The sequence below is a fragment of the Lissotriton helveticus genome, chromosome 7 (assembly GCF_964261635.1).
Source record: "Lissotriton helveticus chromosome 7, aLisHel1.1, whole genome shotgun sequence".
Classification (NCBI taxonomy): domain Eukaryota; kingdom Metazoa; phylum Chordata; class Amphibia; order Caudata; family Salamandridae; genus Lissotriton; species Lissotriton helveticus.
In genome coordinates, this window is record NC_136068.1 from 1,922,050,157 (window position 1) to 1,922,067,139 (window position 16,983).

Sequence of the window (16,983 nt, forward strand, 5' to 3'; positions counted from 1 at the left end):
GGATATAACAGTACAGATGGACAGGGTTCTGAGGTGGGATATAGTAGTGCAGAGTGACAGTGTGCCAGGGTGGGATATAATACTGCAGAGTGACAGAGTTCCTGGGTGGGATATGATAGTGCAGAGTGACAGTCTTCAAGGGTGAGATATATTAGTGTAGAGTGACAGTGATCCAGGGTGAGATATAATAGTGCAGAGTGACAGTGTTCCAGGGTTGCCTATAATAGTGCAGAGTGACAGTGTTCCAGGGTCGCCTATAATAGTGCAAAGTGACAGTGTGCCAGGATTGCCTACAATAGTGCAGAGTGACAGTGTTCCAGGGTTGCCGATAACAGTGCAGAGTGACAGTATTCCAGGGTTGCCTATAACAGTGCAGAGAGACAGTGTCCCAGGGTGGGATATAATAGTGCAGAGTGACAGAGTTCCAGGGTGAGATATAATAGTGCAGAGTGACAGTCTTCAAGGGTGGGATATAATAGTGCAGAGTGACAGTCTTCAAGGGTGTGATATAATAGTGCAGAGTGACAGTCTTCAAGGGTGAGATATAATAGTGCAGAGGGACAGTCTTCAAGGGTGAGATATAATAGTGCAGAGTGACAGTTTTCAAAGGTAAGATATAATAGTGCAGAGTGACAGTCTTCAAGGGTGAGATATAATAGTGCAGAGGGACAGCGTTCCAGGGTGAGATATAACAGTGCATAGTGACAGTGTTCTGGGGTGGGCTATAATAGTGCAGAGTGACAGTATTCCAGGGTGGGATATAATAGTGCAGAGTGACAGTGTCCCAGGGTGGGATATAATAGTGCAGAGTGACAGTGTCCCAGGGTGGGATATAATAGTGCAGAGTGACAGTGTCCCAGGATGGGATATAATAGTGCAGAGTGACAGTGTCCCAGGGTGGGATATAATAGTGCAGAGTGACAGTGTCCCAGGGTGGGATATAATAGTGCAGAGTGACAGTATTCCAGGGTGGGATATAATAGTGCAGAGGGACAGCATTCGAGGGTGAGATATAATAGTGCAGAGTGACAGTGTCCCAGGGAGGGATATAATAGTGCAGACTGACAGTATTCCAGGGTGGGATATAATAGTGCAGAGTGACAGTGTCCCAGGGTGGGATATAATAGTGCAGAGTGACAGTATTCCAGGGTGGGATATAATAGTGCAGAGGGACAGCGTTCCAGGGTGAGATATAATAGTGCAGAGTGACAGTGCCCCAGGGTGGGATATAATAGTGCAGAGTGACAGTGTGCCAGGGTGGGATATAATAGTGCAGAGTGACAGTGTTCCAGGGTGGGATATAATAGTGCAGAGTGACAGTGTCCCAGGGTGGGATATAATAGTGCAGAGTGACAGTGTGCCAGGGTGGGATATAATAGTGCAGAGTGACAGAGTTCCAGGGTGGGATATGATAGTGCAGAGTGACAGTCTTCAAGGGTGAGATATAATAGTGCAGAGTGACAGTGATCCAGGGTGAGATATAATAGTGCAGAGGGACAGTTTTCCGGGGTGGGATATAATAGTGCAGAGGGACAGTGTCCCAGGGTGGGATATAATAGTGCAAAGTGACAGTATTCCAGGGTGGGATATAACAGTGCAGAGTGACAGTGTCCCAGGGTGGGATATAATAGTGCAGAGTGACAGTATTCTAGGGTGGGATATAATAGTGCAGAGTGATAGTGTTCAAGGGTGTGATATAATATTGCTGAGTGACAGTGTTCCAGGATGGGATATAACAGTACAGATGGACAGGGTTCTGAGGTGGGATATAGTAGTGCAGAGTGACAGTGTGCCAGGGTGGGATATAATACTGCAGAGTGACAGAGTTCCAGGGTGGGATATGATAGTGCAGAGTGACAGTCTTCAAGGGTGAGATATAATAGTGCAGAGTGACAGTGATCCAGGGTGAGATATAATAGTGCAGAGTGACAGTGTTCCAGGGTTGCCTATAATAGTGCAGAGTGACAGTGTTCCAGGGTCGCCTATAATAGTGCAAAGTGACAGTGTGCCAGGATTGCCTACAATAGTGCAGAGTGACAGTGTTCCAGGGTTGCCGATAACAGTGCAGAGTGACAGTATTCCAGGATTGCCTATAACAGTGCAGAGTGACAGTATTCTAGGGTGGGATATAATAGTGCAGAGTGATAGTGTCCCATGGTGGGATATAGTAGTGCAGAGTGACAGTATTCTAGGGTGGGATATAATAGTGCAGAGTGACAGTGTGCCAGGGTTGCCTATATTAGTGCAGAGTGACAGTATTCCAGGGTTGCCTATAACAGTGCAGAGTGACAGTGTTCCAGGGTGGGATATAATAGTGCAGAGTGACAGTGTCCCAGGGTGGGATATAATAGTGCAGAGTGACAGTGTTCCAGGGTGGGATATAATAGTGCAGAGTGACAGTGTCCCAGGGTGGGATATAATAGTGCAGAGTGACAGTATTCTAGGGTGGGATATAATAGTGCAGAGTGACAGTATTCTAGGATGGGATATAATAGTGCAGAGTGACAGTGTGCCAGGGTTGCCTATAATAGTGCAGAGTGACAGTGTGCCAGTGTTGCCTATAACAGTGCAGAGTGACAGTGTTCCAGGGTGAGATATAATAGTGCAGAGTGACAGTGTCCCAGGGTGGGATATAATAGTGCAGACTGACAGTATTCCAGGGTGGGATATAAGAGTGCAGAGTGACAGTGTCCCAGGGTGGGATATAATAGTGCAGAGTGACAGTATTCCAGGGTGGGATATAATAGTGCAGAGGGACAGCGTTCCAGGGTGAGATATAATAGTGCAGAGTGACAGTGCCCCAGGGTGGGATATAATAGTGCAGAGGGACAGTGTTCCGGGGTGGGATATAATAGTGCAGAGGGACAGTGTCCCAGGGTGGGATATAATAGTGCAGAGTGACAGTATTCCACTGTGGGATATAACAGTGCAGAGTGACAGTGTCCCAGGGTGGGATATAATAGTGCAGAGTGACAGTATTCTAGGGCGGGATATAACAGTGCAGAGTGACAGTGTCCCAGGGTGGGATATAACAGTGCAGAGTGACAGTATTCTAGGTTGGGATATAATAGTGCAGTGATAGTGTTCAAGGGTGTGATATAATATTGCTGAGTGACAGGGTTCTGAGGTGGGATATAATACTGCAGAGTGACACTATCACCTTGTTCCTTTTGAATATATTTTTCAGTTTCTTAAACCATGTAGGTTTTTCTTTCTCTTCTCCATAATAAAACTCAATTTTCTGATGATTTTTGGACTTTCAAAACAACCGCGCACCTGTCTGTAAACTGCTTCGTAACACCAACCTATCACAGCGCGGTTCACACTATCGTACCAATTAGAACAAGATGTTTCCCTAGTGCTCAACCAATAATCTCGCTGTTTCGTCTGATGCACCAATCAGCTCTAACCCTGTATTGGTCATGCGGACCAATCCCAGCACGATACCTTTGACGTCAACCCTGCTTCGGTTTCTGCAGCTTCTGCTGACCCCTCCTTTACAAAATTTATCGGCACACTTTATTTACACTTTTATACAGCAAATCAGTTAGTAAGCACATAAAACAAGTCCATTTGTCTGTTTCTCTAAAATCAAAGTGATAGTTTCCACATTCGCACAAGTATTCTGTATTTCCAGTAGTCAGCGCTTACCTCTTCTCTACCACAGAATTTTAGACTTGCCGATAAAGTAGCACATCCCTCTACCTTACCTTTCTCTCAAGCTCAGGTTAAGCCCTATTACTCTCCCAGCAGTAAGTTTTAAATCAGGATACACAATGATCCCTGTACTTTAAGGCCACGATTTTATAGACTGCACTCGCTATACATTTATCCTTTCACATGTGAAGTTCCCTAGACTTGTGATATACGATGATACCACTACTTTGAAACAGACTATGTGATGTGAGACTTCACTTGCCACACTTCCTCTGACTGCAGACAGAGTAATTAGCTTCCCACACTTTCCGGAAGCCTTTTCCAGACTACATATAATATAATACAAACTCAACAGGTGTTAGTCATAAATTCTGTACATCAAAATTCTGTATACATTGCCTTATACATCTTATCCTAGTTAACCTATAGCAACCAATGCTCTGCTAACAAGTAATTTACTGATGCAGCGCTACTCTAGAAATTTCTTCAAAACCCCTCACTTATTCCCTGAAGAATTTAATCACACATTTACTCTTCAGTGGGGCCCATAACACTGCGAGTCACTTTCACACACATTTGCCCTACTTCAAGGATTCAGTGACGATCAAATAGGAGAGCGACTGGATCATAGCGGAGCGTCTAAATTAAATGCTAATATTTATAATATATACATCTGCAGTTTAATATTTTACCATCGTTTATTTACGAGAAAACTATTCAGACACGCCACCATTAATTTGTCAATGGATCTGCTAGTAAAAATTAACTAAAGGATAAACAAGACCAGCTTAATTCTCAATTTATTTAATTTTTATTCTAAAGCGAAGATCTTCTAGCAAGACCTTTATTTATTCAATTTTATTTCATTCATCTAGTAAAACAACCTAGAGAAAGAAGAATTACATTTGGCTTTGGAATGGTTTCGTGCATTCCTGTCTGACAGATCCTTCCGGGTTTCGTCTCCGCCAGTCTTATCTCAACCCCATTCCATCGGCCAAGGGGTTTCGCAGGGCTCTGCGTTGAGCCCGACATTGTTCAATCTTTATGTACAACCGCTTGCGGTAGTGGCAAGAGACTGGGGCCTAACGCTGGTATCGAATGCCGACGATACTCAGTCCTTCCATATCAGCCACGAGGTTTAGAGATGGGATGGCTGCAGTTGCTCAGTGGATGGCTGACAACTGTTTACAACTAAATGCCAGTAAAACGGAAGTGATGCTGGTAGGGAAAAACATCTCCCTCTGGAATGAGCACTGGTGGCCGGCCTCGCTGGGCACCATGCCAACATCCAAGCCAGTGGTTAAGCACTTGGGAGTTTGGATGGACGCGGGTCTCAACGTTCAGACCCACACGAAGAAGGTGGCAGCGACTTGTGTGGGCTTGTTGAGAGGTCTCGACCCTATCCTGAGGTTCTTTAATGCACCAGTTCGGCAGCTCATTGTCCAGGCTACGATCTTATCGCGCTTGGACTATGCGAGCGTTCTACTTCTAGGTGCAAACAAAGCCGAGATTATACGACTCCAACAAGTCCAAAACTCGGCAGCCCGTGCACTGGTGGGATCCCACGTAGATGTTCTGCCAGAGCCACAATCAGAGCCTTACACTGGCTACCGATCGAAGTAAGAATCCAGTTTAAAACTCTTTGTATGGCATTTAAAATCCTAAAAGGTACCAGCTCTGAGCTACTCCGACCTCTTCTAACCCCATACATTCCCCAACGTAGCTTGCGCTCCTTGGGTCAACATCTGGTAACTATACCAAGGACTAAACTATGCCGTGCCGGGGGCCGTTCATTTCGGATCTTGGCGGCTAAGTTGTGGAATTTTGCCAGTCTTCATTCGTGGTATAGAGGAAATATTGATTTTCCGGAAAGCCATTAAGACCTTCCTTTTTCCACTGATTTAGGCACTCTGTTTTCTTGGCCTGCATTTGCTATCTTGTACAATTAGACTGACAGCGCCGGGACGCCCCTTAGCTGGGGCAGCTGCGCGCTTAACAAAATCATAACATAACATAACATAACATAAATTCAAACATTTATATTTATTTTAGATCAATAGTTCAGGAAATAAGCAAATTATTATCACAATCTCAGGATACAGACATTAGCATAGGACAGAATAGTTCCCTGAAATCATCTTTCTATTCTCTCTAACTGTTCACCTCAAATAATGACTCCGTACTCATTCAAGAAAGTTAAAGTTCAGAAAATGTCAAAGTCCTTACGCCTCAGGAAAGATTCAGCAATCCGGCAGCATGTCGGGATGCAAAGATGAAAATCAGGAAGGAGAGATTTTTTCTTAAGTCTGAACGCACTCTTTTATACCCCTTTTCACTAACTAATCTATCTAAATTTTGAAACATTTGGGGTCTTTAACAGTTCTGATTGGTCAAATCGAGGGGTGGATGAGCACAACCTCATCTTTTTATAGTTCCAATAGATCAAAAATGAAAGTGGTCTTTGTTTTAGCTTATGTCCATTTCACTTGTGTCCTTAAGTCGTTAGTTTCACATTTCTTCCCATGCTCACGGTGCGGAAGTTCATTTTTGTTGGCATTCAGTCAGGTCCCCAGGGCAAATTGTCCTTGACCCATACTGCACAGGCACAGACAGCTCGCTCGTTCTGAGCTCAGTCACACATGCGTACTGCACTTTGTTGGAAATGGGATCCCCGGCTGGCCAGGGCTTTCGCCAAAGTCAGTCAGAGACCACCACACCCAAGTCAGGGCAAGGGAGTTACACGCCAAGATAACCCCTACTCACCCTCTAGGTAACGTGGCGCGAGCAGCAAGGCTAAACTTGGAGGCGATGTAGGCTAAGTATTTGCGCACGCACCCCAGCAACAACAACCAAAGGCCCACCACAAAGGAAACTCCACACAAGGTTATATAAAAATAGCCTTTGTATTACACCAAAACACATTAGATAAAACACACACTTTACAATGTGCCAGAGGCACGGGCAGAATTTACAGGGGATATGTACAAGACAGGGCCACCTGGACCACTGTCAGGAATCAGAAGTAGCACTTTCAGAAAGTAAAATTACTTTAGCACAAAATAGCACACAATATAACAATAGAGCGCACAACCAGTAATTACTGGTAACCAGGATCTCACTAGCACCACCTGTACTAGGGAGAAAACAACCACCTATGTATTACAATACCTGTAGGGGTGTAAGGGGAAAACACATGATGCAATGCATAACATTCATTCAGAGGTGTAAAGGCACATGACGCATAAACAATACATTCAGAGGTGCATAAGCACACAATTGCGCCAAACTCAGATAAGTCACCACCTGTGACAGTCTCTGTGTCCAAATGTCAGGGCCTAAACGTGGCAGCTGCCCACAAAGTGCTGGGCAGCTGAATCATCAATAATGGGCCAACTCTGGAGCCTCGCAGGCTCTGCCCAACTGACTGTCTCTCAAGAGCTTCACTAGGCTCTGAACCACAATTATGCCCCTGAGCCTCTCAGGGCTCGTGACACGACCTCTGGGCGGGGGAGCCTCTCAGGGCTCAAGAGCAAATGGGGGGGGGCAATGTAGGAGCCTCGCTGGGCTCTAGAGAAATTACTGTGGCACCCCAGAGCCTCTCTGGCTCTCAACCACTATGGCCGTCGATGGAGTCCCCTCTCTAGGGACTCCGAATCACCAGGTGCCCCAGGAGCCTCTCCGGGCTCGTCACTAGCGTTGGAGTCCCTCCCGGGGGACTCGAAATGGCATTTGGGCCCCTGAGCCTCTCAGGGCTCACCAACAAATGGGCCCTCAGGTCGTCGGAGCGGCCCTCTGCCAACCGGGGCCGCTCAGAAACAAAAGGAAACTGCCCCTGAGGTCGCGGTAATGAGAGGGGGCGGGGCGGACACCGGCAATGTGTCCCGACGCCCCCCTCTCCTTTCCAAGGCACCAGCACTCACCGGGTTCTGGCGCTGCAGCTCTCCTGCACTCCTCCGCGTGCAGCGCGGGGCTCTCCTTCCGGCACCGGAGCCCCGGCAGGCAACAGCTTCCGCCTGCCTCTCTCCTGCCCCCGGCCTGCCTGACTCCCAGGTCGCGGCTGCGGGGCGGGACTTCCGGTCGCTTCCCCCGGGGCCGCGCTGTGATTGGCCGACGGGCCCTGCACTTCCGGGTCGTCGCGGGCAGCGCGGCGGCCCGTTCCAAACACTCGTAGGCGGGGGATGAGTTTACCGAGGAGTGGGCTCCCTCGAGGTAAACTTAAAATATAGCGGCAAGGTCCCTGGCAGGGTGGGCACCTGCCAGGGGGCAAATTAACCAAAATAAGCGAGGTGGGCACTCGCTAGGCAGGCAAAGCGCTCCTCAGCGCTAAAAGGCAATTTACAGCGCTCCCTGCGCTAAATGCCAAATACAGCGCTCTCAAGCGCTAGAACAAAATCAAGCGCTCCCAAGCGCTAGAGGACCAACATAGAGCGCTCCCAGGCGCTATAAGTAAAATAAAGGTCCCAGGTGCCCTCAGCAAGCAGGGCAGAGTCCCAGCAGTCCTTGGGCAGGCAGGGGGGACAAGGCTGGGCCCAGAGCCAGCACACTGGGTCTCCAGGCAGGGAGACACCCCAAGTGGCGGTCCTCTGGCCCAGCAGCAGCAACAGCCCCCTCAGGATCCTGGAAGAGAACAACTTCAGTGGGGACACAGCCCCATTTTTATACAGTGCATTCCTTTGTCTGAGGGTGCAGAGTGGGGGCGGAACCAGTCGCAGCTGGTTCTTGAGTACTCTGTTTACCTCAACCACCCTCTCTATTCACTGGCAGGGCTTGGGTCATTAGACACACCACAGGGGGGCGGAGCCAGCATTGTGTGGGGAAAACCCAGCCCATCCAGGACACAGGTACACTCCTCCCACACATCACTCATGCTAATCTCCCTCTCACCACCGGGCAGACCCATCCAGACTTCCTGGAGCCTGGCATGCCAGCCAGCTCCAGCCAATCACACGCCAGCACCCTCACAGCACACGTACAGCCATGTCTAGAAATGGCGCTTCGCTACTAGACACATACATGCTGCATACACCATCTCGCAGCATTCACTCTCACGAGTTCACACATACCAGACTCAAGCCTGTACACCCCACGCATCAGGAACTACCAGGGACACATACATTCCCCATGCATTCCTATGGGCGGGCAGGCCTAGCTCAGCACATGCACTCAGAGTGCGCACGCACTTTCCACTGGGACACAGTGAAAGTGCGCACAATCCAAAAATCACCATCTCCAGGTCACCATTTCAAGCAAAAAGTCTAGGGGTGAACCTGCCCTAAGGGCCAAAGTCCAACACACTTCAATCTCGGAGTCACAGAAATGTCCAATTTTGACTAGGCCGCATGGGCCAGAACGGGAACTATTATAGAAGCAAACACAATTAAACGTTAATTATTGAAATGTAACCCTTCTGTTTACCTCCCACCATACTAAGGTATCCCTGTTAGTTATTACCTAGCAGATAAAGCAACATATATGCATAATTTACTCACCATTCTTCATCTTTTATGACACACTTAAACAGACAAAAGCACATTTATGCCGCTTTTGATTAGTTTATAGCAATTGCGTTAATTATAGACATAACGATATCACTTAATTTGTCAATTATGATTTGCAACATAAGCAAATTAGTTTCCCACGTGTATTTGTGTGCGTGTGTGCATTCTATTCTTTGTTGGTTAATTTTCGCAACCACACAATTAGTTCATGTTACTGTTCTGAGGAAGTAACCTCACGAGGGGTACACAACATTTTGTTTTTCCACCGCAATCTGATTTTGGTCGCAAGACTGTTGATATTTACAAGAGGAAATGCTTATGATTTCTTCCTACAGGTTAACCCATGGTTTATGAGACTACCTTCTAGCCTGCTGAATAGTTTAACGTGACAGGCTGTGCATTTGGAGTTTTCTGTTGTACTGAAAGTACTTAATGAAATGTTTTACCCTTTTTATAGGAAATGCATTTTGAAAGGCGTTCATGAAATGTTTTAATGTGGTATTTTAAAGTAATGCTGATGATTTGCTAATGCATTATTTGCTTGATCTAAAGCCTACATAAAAGATCTTGATTTTCAAACACAACTAATGGTGTGGTCTCCATTATTGCGCCCACTTCATGTCTCATTGGATGCGTGTGTTGAGTAGCTGCTTTACACGTAAGCCCCTGGCCGCCTTCCTGCTCGAGCCAAGCTACCCCCACGGAGAACTGGTGGTCCCAGTTCTTACATTGGTGGCAGCGGTGGGATCCTGGACCTGTAGCTACCTAACACCCTCCAGTGGGACAGAGTGCACTGCAATTAATTGGACACCTATCGTGCTACAAGCTAACTCAATTGCCCACCACTGTCTAGCCTGTAGCAAAGTGTGTAGGAACCTGTGTGAACCAGCATTGTTGCCCACGTCCTATAATTTTTCTTCCAGGTTATCTAGGTCCCCACCTGACAGAATGGAGTTCCAGCTGGCTGACCTTGATAGGTACACGGCAGTGCAGTTAAGGGAGTTTTGTCAGGGGATGGGGTGCCTGTGGGGACGAGATCTGTCAAAGAGGAGCTCCGTACCGTCTTGAGGGCATGGGTAAGGGCCCACCCAGGAGAGAGGAGAGGGGACGGGGAACAGGAGGGACAGGTTACACAAGGGGAGGCGGGCGCTCCAGAAGGACTAGACCTACTGAACACTGTGATAAGTGGAAATGTGTTGTCAGGAAGACGTTCCAAGACAAGCAGTAGTGTATCTAGGAGGAGTGCGTCGTCAAAGGTGTATGAGGACAGGAGGGAGGAGAGGCGATTGAGATTGGAGCTTGCTAAGGTAGAGTACGAGAGGGAGAGAGAGAGGCAAGATAAGAAGCTGGCTTTAGAGAGAGAAAGACTAGCAATGGAGGAAAGGAAGTTGGCGCACAAGCTTCAGCTCAAAGAAATGGAGCTGAGAGCCTTACAGTTAGGTGCGCCAAGAAGTTCTAATGGTGGCAGCGTACCCGAGGTTCGGGGGAGTGATCCTGAAGGGAGTGGTGCAGGGATCTTCCGACCCAGCGAGGCGGGAGAGGTGAGAAGTAGCCCAGCTAGGTCCCAGGATAGTGGTAGTGTTGTAGGGCCTCACATCCCATCTACAGGAGGGAGTGAGACAGGGAGGTGTCCCGAGGTGCCCCAACCGCAGTCACAGGGCCTGAAGAGTTCCATAAGGGGACCCCAGGTTGGGAGCCTAGGCTGTCCTGTTGTGCCTTCCAGAAAAGGGGATCCCCTCGTGCCAGGAGAACCCGGAGCATCAGTAATCGGAGCTCCAGTGGTTCAGGGCTCTGACCAGTCGCAGGGTTTAGATCCTGGACTGGGGGTTCAGGTTCAGGAGTTGCCTGACCTGGAGGGTGGGGTACCTGTAACCAAGGTCCCTACCAGATTGACTCTCAGGGGTACTTCTCTGGTTAGGAGGGTGCGGAACTCTGAGAGGGGGTGCAGGGGGAGGGGGGTGCTCGCCCCTGTCACCAGTCCAACCTAAGGGTCTAGACTCTAGGTTGGGGAGAGAGTGGTGTCCTGAGGGTGTCCCACTTAGGAGGAATGGGTGGAACCCCAGAAGGAGAGGTAGGGGGAGGAGAGCCTCGCCCCTGGTGGCTGGTCAGCCTGAGGGTTCAGACTCCAGGTGGGATGACCAGTGGCCGTTTGGAGCTGCAAGGAGGAGAAGGAGAGTGGTCAAGTGGTACTACGGGCCTGGGGCTACTGCCCCCCACTCTATGCGAGAGCTAGGGCCAGAGACTTTTGGACTGTCTAGAGGCCAGTCCTGGCCGCATCCCACAAGGGAACACCAGTGGGGTGGTTTGAATGGTGAAGAACTGGCAGATGTCATTGAAGTTACGGGCCTGCGTCTACCTTTTTCCGCCCCACGCAGGGAAGCCCATCACTGTGATGATTGGTCTACCCTGGCTTTTGGCTGGGGGGGAGTTGTGTTGGACTTGGCCCTTTTCACAGAATTTGTTTTGCTTTTTGCTTCCCCGAAATCTGGAAGTCCCCCCTTATAATGTAATTGTATAGGCCGTGCGAGGTTGTAATGCCCTGTGTATTATTAAAATCAATGTTAGGTACAGGTGCTCTACCTTCAACATGGCTGCCATAGGCCCCTGTTACTGCAGTGTGGTCTTGTTAAGGCGCATTCTAGTTGCCAGGAGCTGGCAGGGACTCCCAACATTGTTGCCATTCCAGCCTGCCTTGCCTGCCCACAGTTAGAGTAGGGAAGCTCCTGGCACCTTCTAGAATAAGGGCGGAGCTTAGTTTTGCCGCCTTAGAGGGTGGTCACCTGACCAGGGCTATAAAAGGGAAAGGGAGGGCAACTTTCCAGTCAGTTGGGGCATCACTGACCTGGGGAATCCACGCAGGAGGTTTAGGCGGGAGGGCCTAGTTAGGAACCTATCCTACTGAAAGTGACAGGATTTAGGTGCTGACTCTTAAGCTGGGTGAGGTGTCCTAGACTAGCCCCCTGATCTGGCCCAGTGGTAGGGAACCCCAGGGTCCATCTACAGTGACCTGCAGAGGAAGCCTGCCTGCAGTCCCCAACTCAAGCCCCCCTTCAAGTAACAAGGGACTGATATTTACAAGGGCGCAAAAACCATCAAGCGCCAAGAAACAGAAGACCTTCAAGTTACCACAGGACTGGTGGGGATCAACCAGGTACTGGACTGTGCTGCACCTGCGCCCCCCCTGCCTTCACCTGGGTCCCTGTGCTATTCTGCCACAGTTGTGTGGCCTGTCCTGAGGAAAAGTGCCAGGAGAGGGCCGCTGCCGTGTTGCTGTGGGCCGCGCCCGGCCCGATCGAATGTGTGGTCCTTGCGGCGGCCCCCGGAGCCTTGGGGAGGCCGCCGCGATGGTCGGGGAGCCCCCGCCCTGCTGTGTGCCTCGTTGCAGCGGCCCTCGGTGTCAGGAGAGGGCCGCCGAGATTCCTGTCAGGCCGCGCTGGGCCTGTCAGGCCGTGAAGCCTGCATCCACCCCACGTGACGGGGGCGCGTCAAGCCCCGCCCGCGTCCCGCAGCATCCCGATTGGGCCTGATTCTCGCCCCCTCGCCGGCCGCGCTGTGATTGGCGGCCGGTGCCACACACCCCCAATCCAGGCCTGCTATTGGTTCCCGGGCCCGAGGAGGCAAAGGAAGGCCCGGGAACAGCCGACTGAGTCGCCGGAGGGCCCGCGAGAGTGCCAGGGCCCCCCCCACCAGCCGGCGCAAGCCCCCAAGGGGCCAAAGGAGATTCTCCAGGCCGCGTGAGGCCTCCAGGAGGACCGGAGTCCTTCCTTCACCCTGAGACCACGCAAGGGCTCCCCGAGGAGCTGAAGAGAGAAGGTAATCCCCGGGGAAGTGGGCGGGAGGCCGGAGAAGGCCCCGAGTTCGCCCCTCCCCGGGGGAAAGTTGAAACTGAGCCCCGTTGGCCCTAACTTACAGCGTAGGGCAGCAAACCCGCAGGGAGGAGGGCGGAAGGCCCCGGGTGGCCCTGAGCTCGCCCCTCCCTGAGGGAGAAGACTGGTGACTGGGCCTGTTGGCCCCCCAATTAACTCTACCTGAAGAAGAACTGGGCCAGAGCCCTGAGAGAATGTTGTAGGGGCCTGACCTTCTCAGAGACCTTACTGGTTCTTGGGCACAAAGTGTATATATACTTAATGGGAGGGTGATCCCTGCCTTGAGGAGAATGTTTATTCTGGGCTTATTAACTGGTTAATCATACTTGCATACTAGGATGTTCCCTAAGCCCTACTCCAGGAAATGTTTATTCTCACCTGAGGAAATATATTCTTGCCAGATGAGAGGTTTTATCCTTGCCTAAAGAAATGTCTCTATCTTAGCTTTATACCTGGCTTAACCTAGTTAATGAAGCCGTTCACTCCTAATTAATTCAATGAGGCACAGGGTCAGACTGATTTGCATATGGCCATGTCTGAACTGGGGTGGAAGAGTGGGCCAAAGATCGGTGATGGATTAAACCCAGATCTGTTGACTGGGTGTGAGTATTTGATTGGTTCAGATGCTCCATCCATCACCACCCCCTTTTGTACCACTTTGTTCGCCATAAGTTGGCAGGGTATGCTCAGACGTGAGTCCCTTGCTCACTTTGCCACTGGATTCAAGAAAGCCGGGCGGAAGACGGCTGAAATGCCAGAAACCGGTCCTCGGAAGCTTGTTTCCGGTCCAGGGAAGGCATGGCTTGGCAGTTCGGGCTGGACTGTTCCCATGAGGCACAGGGTCAGATTGATTTGCATATGGCCATGTCTGAACTGGGGTGGCAGAGTGGGCTAAAGAACGGTGATGGATTAAACCCAGATCTGTTGACTGGGTGTGAGTATTTGATTGGTTCAGATGCTCCATCCATCACCACCCCCTTTTGTACCACTTTGTTCGCCATAAGTTGGCAGGGTATGCTCAGACGTGAGTCCCTTGCTCACTTTGCCACTGGATTCAAGAAAGCCGGGCGGAAGACGGCTGAAATGCCAGAAACCGGTCCTCGGAAGTTTGTTTCCGGTCCAGGGATAGCATGGCTTGGCAGTTCGGGCTGGACTGTTCCCATGAGGCACAGGGTCAGACTGATTTGAATATGGCCATGTCTGAACTGGGGTGGCAGAGTGGGCTAAAGAACGGTGATGGATTAAACCCAGATCTCTTGACTGGGTGTGATTGTTTGATTGGTTCAGATGCTCCGTCCATCACCACCCCCTTTTGTACCAAAAATTACTTGCACAACATTAGATATATACATAAAAAATAAGATTTTCCCGGGTGTGGGGTCAGTTTGGAAAAGGGTGTCACCTGAGACACTGCTACACTGTGTGTGGGTGAGCCTTTTTTAAAAATACCTTCTTGTATTATGTTTGCATTTTTGTACTCAGTGGGGGGGATCTGAGGTCATTTAATTTGAAAAATAACTCTTTTTGTAGGGTGGAGCATGTATTCAAGCGCCCGCTTCATCACCCTTTGGCAGCCATCTTTGATGTGCAGCGTGCCTTCCCAAGTTAAGGGTGCAGCGTTTTTATGCTCGGCCTTTCTTAGAGCGGCCATGGTGCAAACGCCGTAGATCCAGACTCTGAGACACCACTGCGCTATGTGTGGGTCAGCCATTTTTTTAAATTGCTTTTTGTGTTTGCATTTTTGTACTCAGTGGGGGGTCTGGGACCTTGTAATTTGTTTTTTTTAAAGACTTTTGGAACATCCCATACGGATCCTGGAGGAGGACGGTATAGCCAATCAGATTTTGCTAGACCTCAGTGCGGCTTTTGACACTGTCTCCCATTTTATTCTCCTGCAAAGGCTGACGTCACTCGGTCTGCAGGGTACCGCCCTTGCCTGGATGTCTTAATTCCTTGGAGACCGCTCATTTCAGGTCCTCTCAGGCAGTGCCAGATCAGAATCGGGTGCGCTTGCTGGTGGCATTCCCCAGGGCTCGCGTTAAGCCTGATGCGCCTTAACATTTATGTACGCCCCCTTGTGAAGGTGGTTGAGACCTGTGGTTTAACTGTGTTCTCGTATGCAAACAACACACCGGAACCCTGAACCTAAGCCTGAGCGGGATCTCCCCATGGATGGGTGTTAACTCACGGAGGCTCAACCGTGAGAAGACCGAGGTCATAGTCTTGGGGAACAATCCCCAATCAAGGCGTCCTTCAGCACTGGCTGGAGGCCATCCAAGGTAAAGAAACTTGGCTTCTGGCTGGATGAGGGGCTCACCATGAAGCCGCAGGTTGCCAAAGTGGCTTCTACCTGCTTCGCAGTACTGAGGTAGGTGCAAAAGATCATCGGCAGAACACCACTCTCTCCCAAAAAACAGTGACTAAAGCTCTGATCCTGTCGAGCACTGACTACAGGAACATCTTATATTTGGAGACAAAGAAGGCAGCCATTCAGGGAAAACAAGTCGTCCACATTGCCACGACCAGGCTGCTCTTCCGCCTTCCAAAGCATGCGTCAAATCTGCCCCCGAGAGCTTCACTGGCAGGCTGTGGACAAGCAAATACAATTAAAAACCTTATATGCACAAGGCTAGTTTCGGCGTAGCCCCTGTAATGAAGACAAAGGTTATCCAATAAAGATGATACACAGGTCCTGGTGACAATCCAATTAAGATTTATTCCAAGTAAATCCAGCATCTCACGGGAGCGCCACCGGCTCTCTGGCAATACAACAGTTTAATGAATCTTACAACGAGTATGGCTTCAAACTGAAACAGCATCCTCGAGAGATGCACCTTCAAACATAAACTTGTTTGAAGGTACACTCTCTGCGAGGATGCAGGATATAGAACGTGCATGTGTGAGAACGCATTACCTCACAATAACATTAAGTATTAATGAAACTAAAAGAAAGACAATACCTTACATCATCTCCCTTCTTATAATAAACAAAAATGCAAATCAAACAAATAAACTAAGACATATAAAAATCCTTAAACCTGGTGGGAAAGGAACAATTGCGAATTGGCCTAACAGGTTCATACATTTCACTTGAAGTAGAAGACATTTGAGAAGACATTGGTGTAGAATGCAAATCCATGCTTGCAGATGAAGTGGAAGGTAAAACAGGACAAGAAACATTGTTATGAGGATAATCAGAGGAAGTACCTAAAGGAAAATGTGAACATTCAACATCAGTGGAATCAGTTTTATATAAAAGAATTCTTTTAGCTTGATCATTGGAAACTTTCACAAGAACTCTTTTACTCCACCACCCCTTTCTTTCAAGAAAAACGGACCCTTTTGAAGTCTTCACAATCTGAAAAGGAGAAGAAAATCTTGACATTCCTTTTTTACATTTCTTTGGATTCTTAAACAAAACCCAATCACCCAATTACCCACCTGAAAATCCTTCAAGACAAAATGGGAAGAAGCATCAAAGTACTTCTTTTGCAAAGTTTGCTTTTTAATTACATTTTCCTTGAAAATGCTCTTGTCGTGGCAAGAAACACAAGAAGAAGTGTCCTTCCTTAAATCCTTCAACCAATTTGGACAAATCACACCATTCGAATTTCTCTTTTTTAAAAGTCTGAACGGAGAAATCCCAGTTGTTGAATGTGGTGTGATTAAATAAGACCAGATTTTCATCTTCAAAAAATCCTTAGCTGGGAAATTGCTGGCCAAAGCTGTTTGCACACCCTCTTTTAAGAATCTATTAAATATTTCAATTAAGCCATTAGCAGCAGGGGAATAAAGTGCTACCTTCAAATGCCTAATGTCATGTGCTCTACAGTATTCTTGCATAGCCAATGAACAAAAATGTGAGCCATTATCTGTCACTATTTCTTTTGGATAACCCTCTGCAAGAAAAACTCTTTCCAAAAATTGGATAACAGCTGAAGAAGATGGTGAGTCACAAAAAT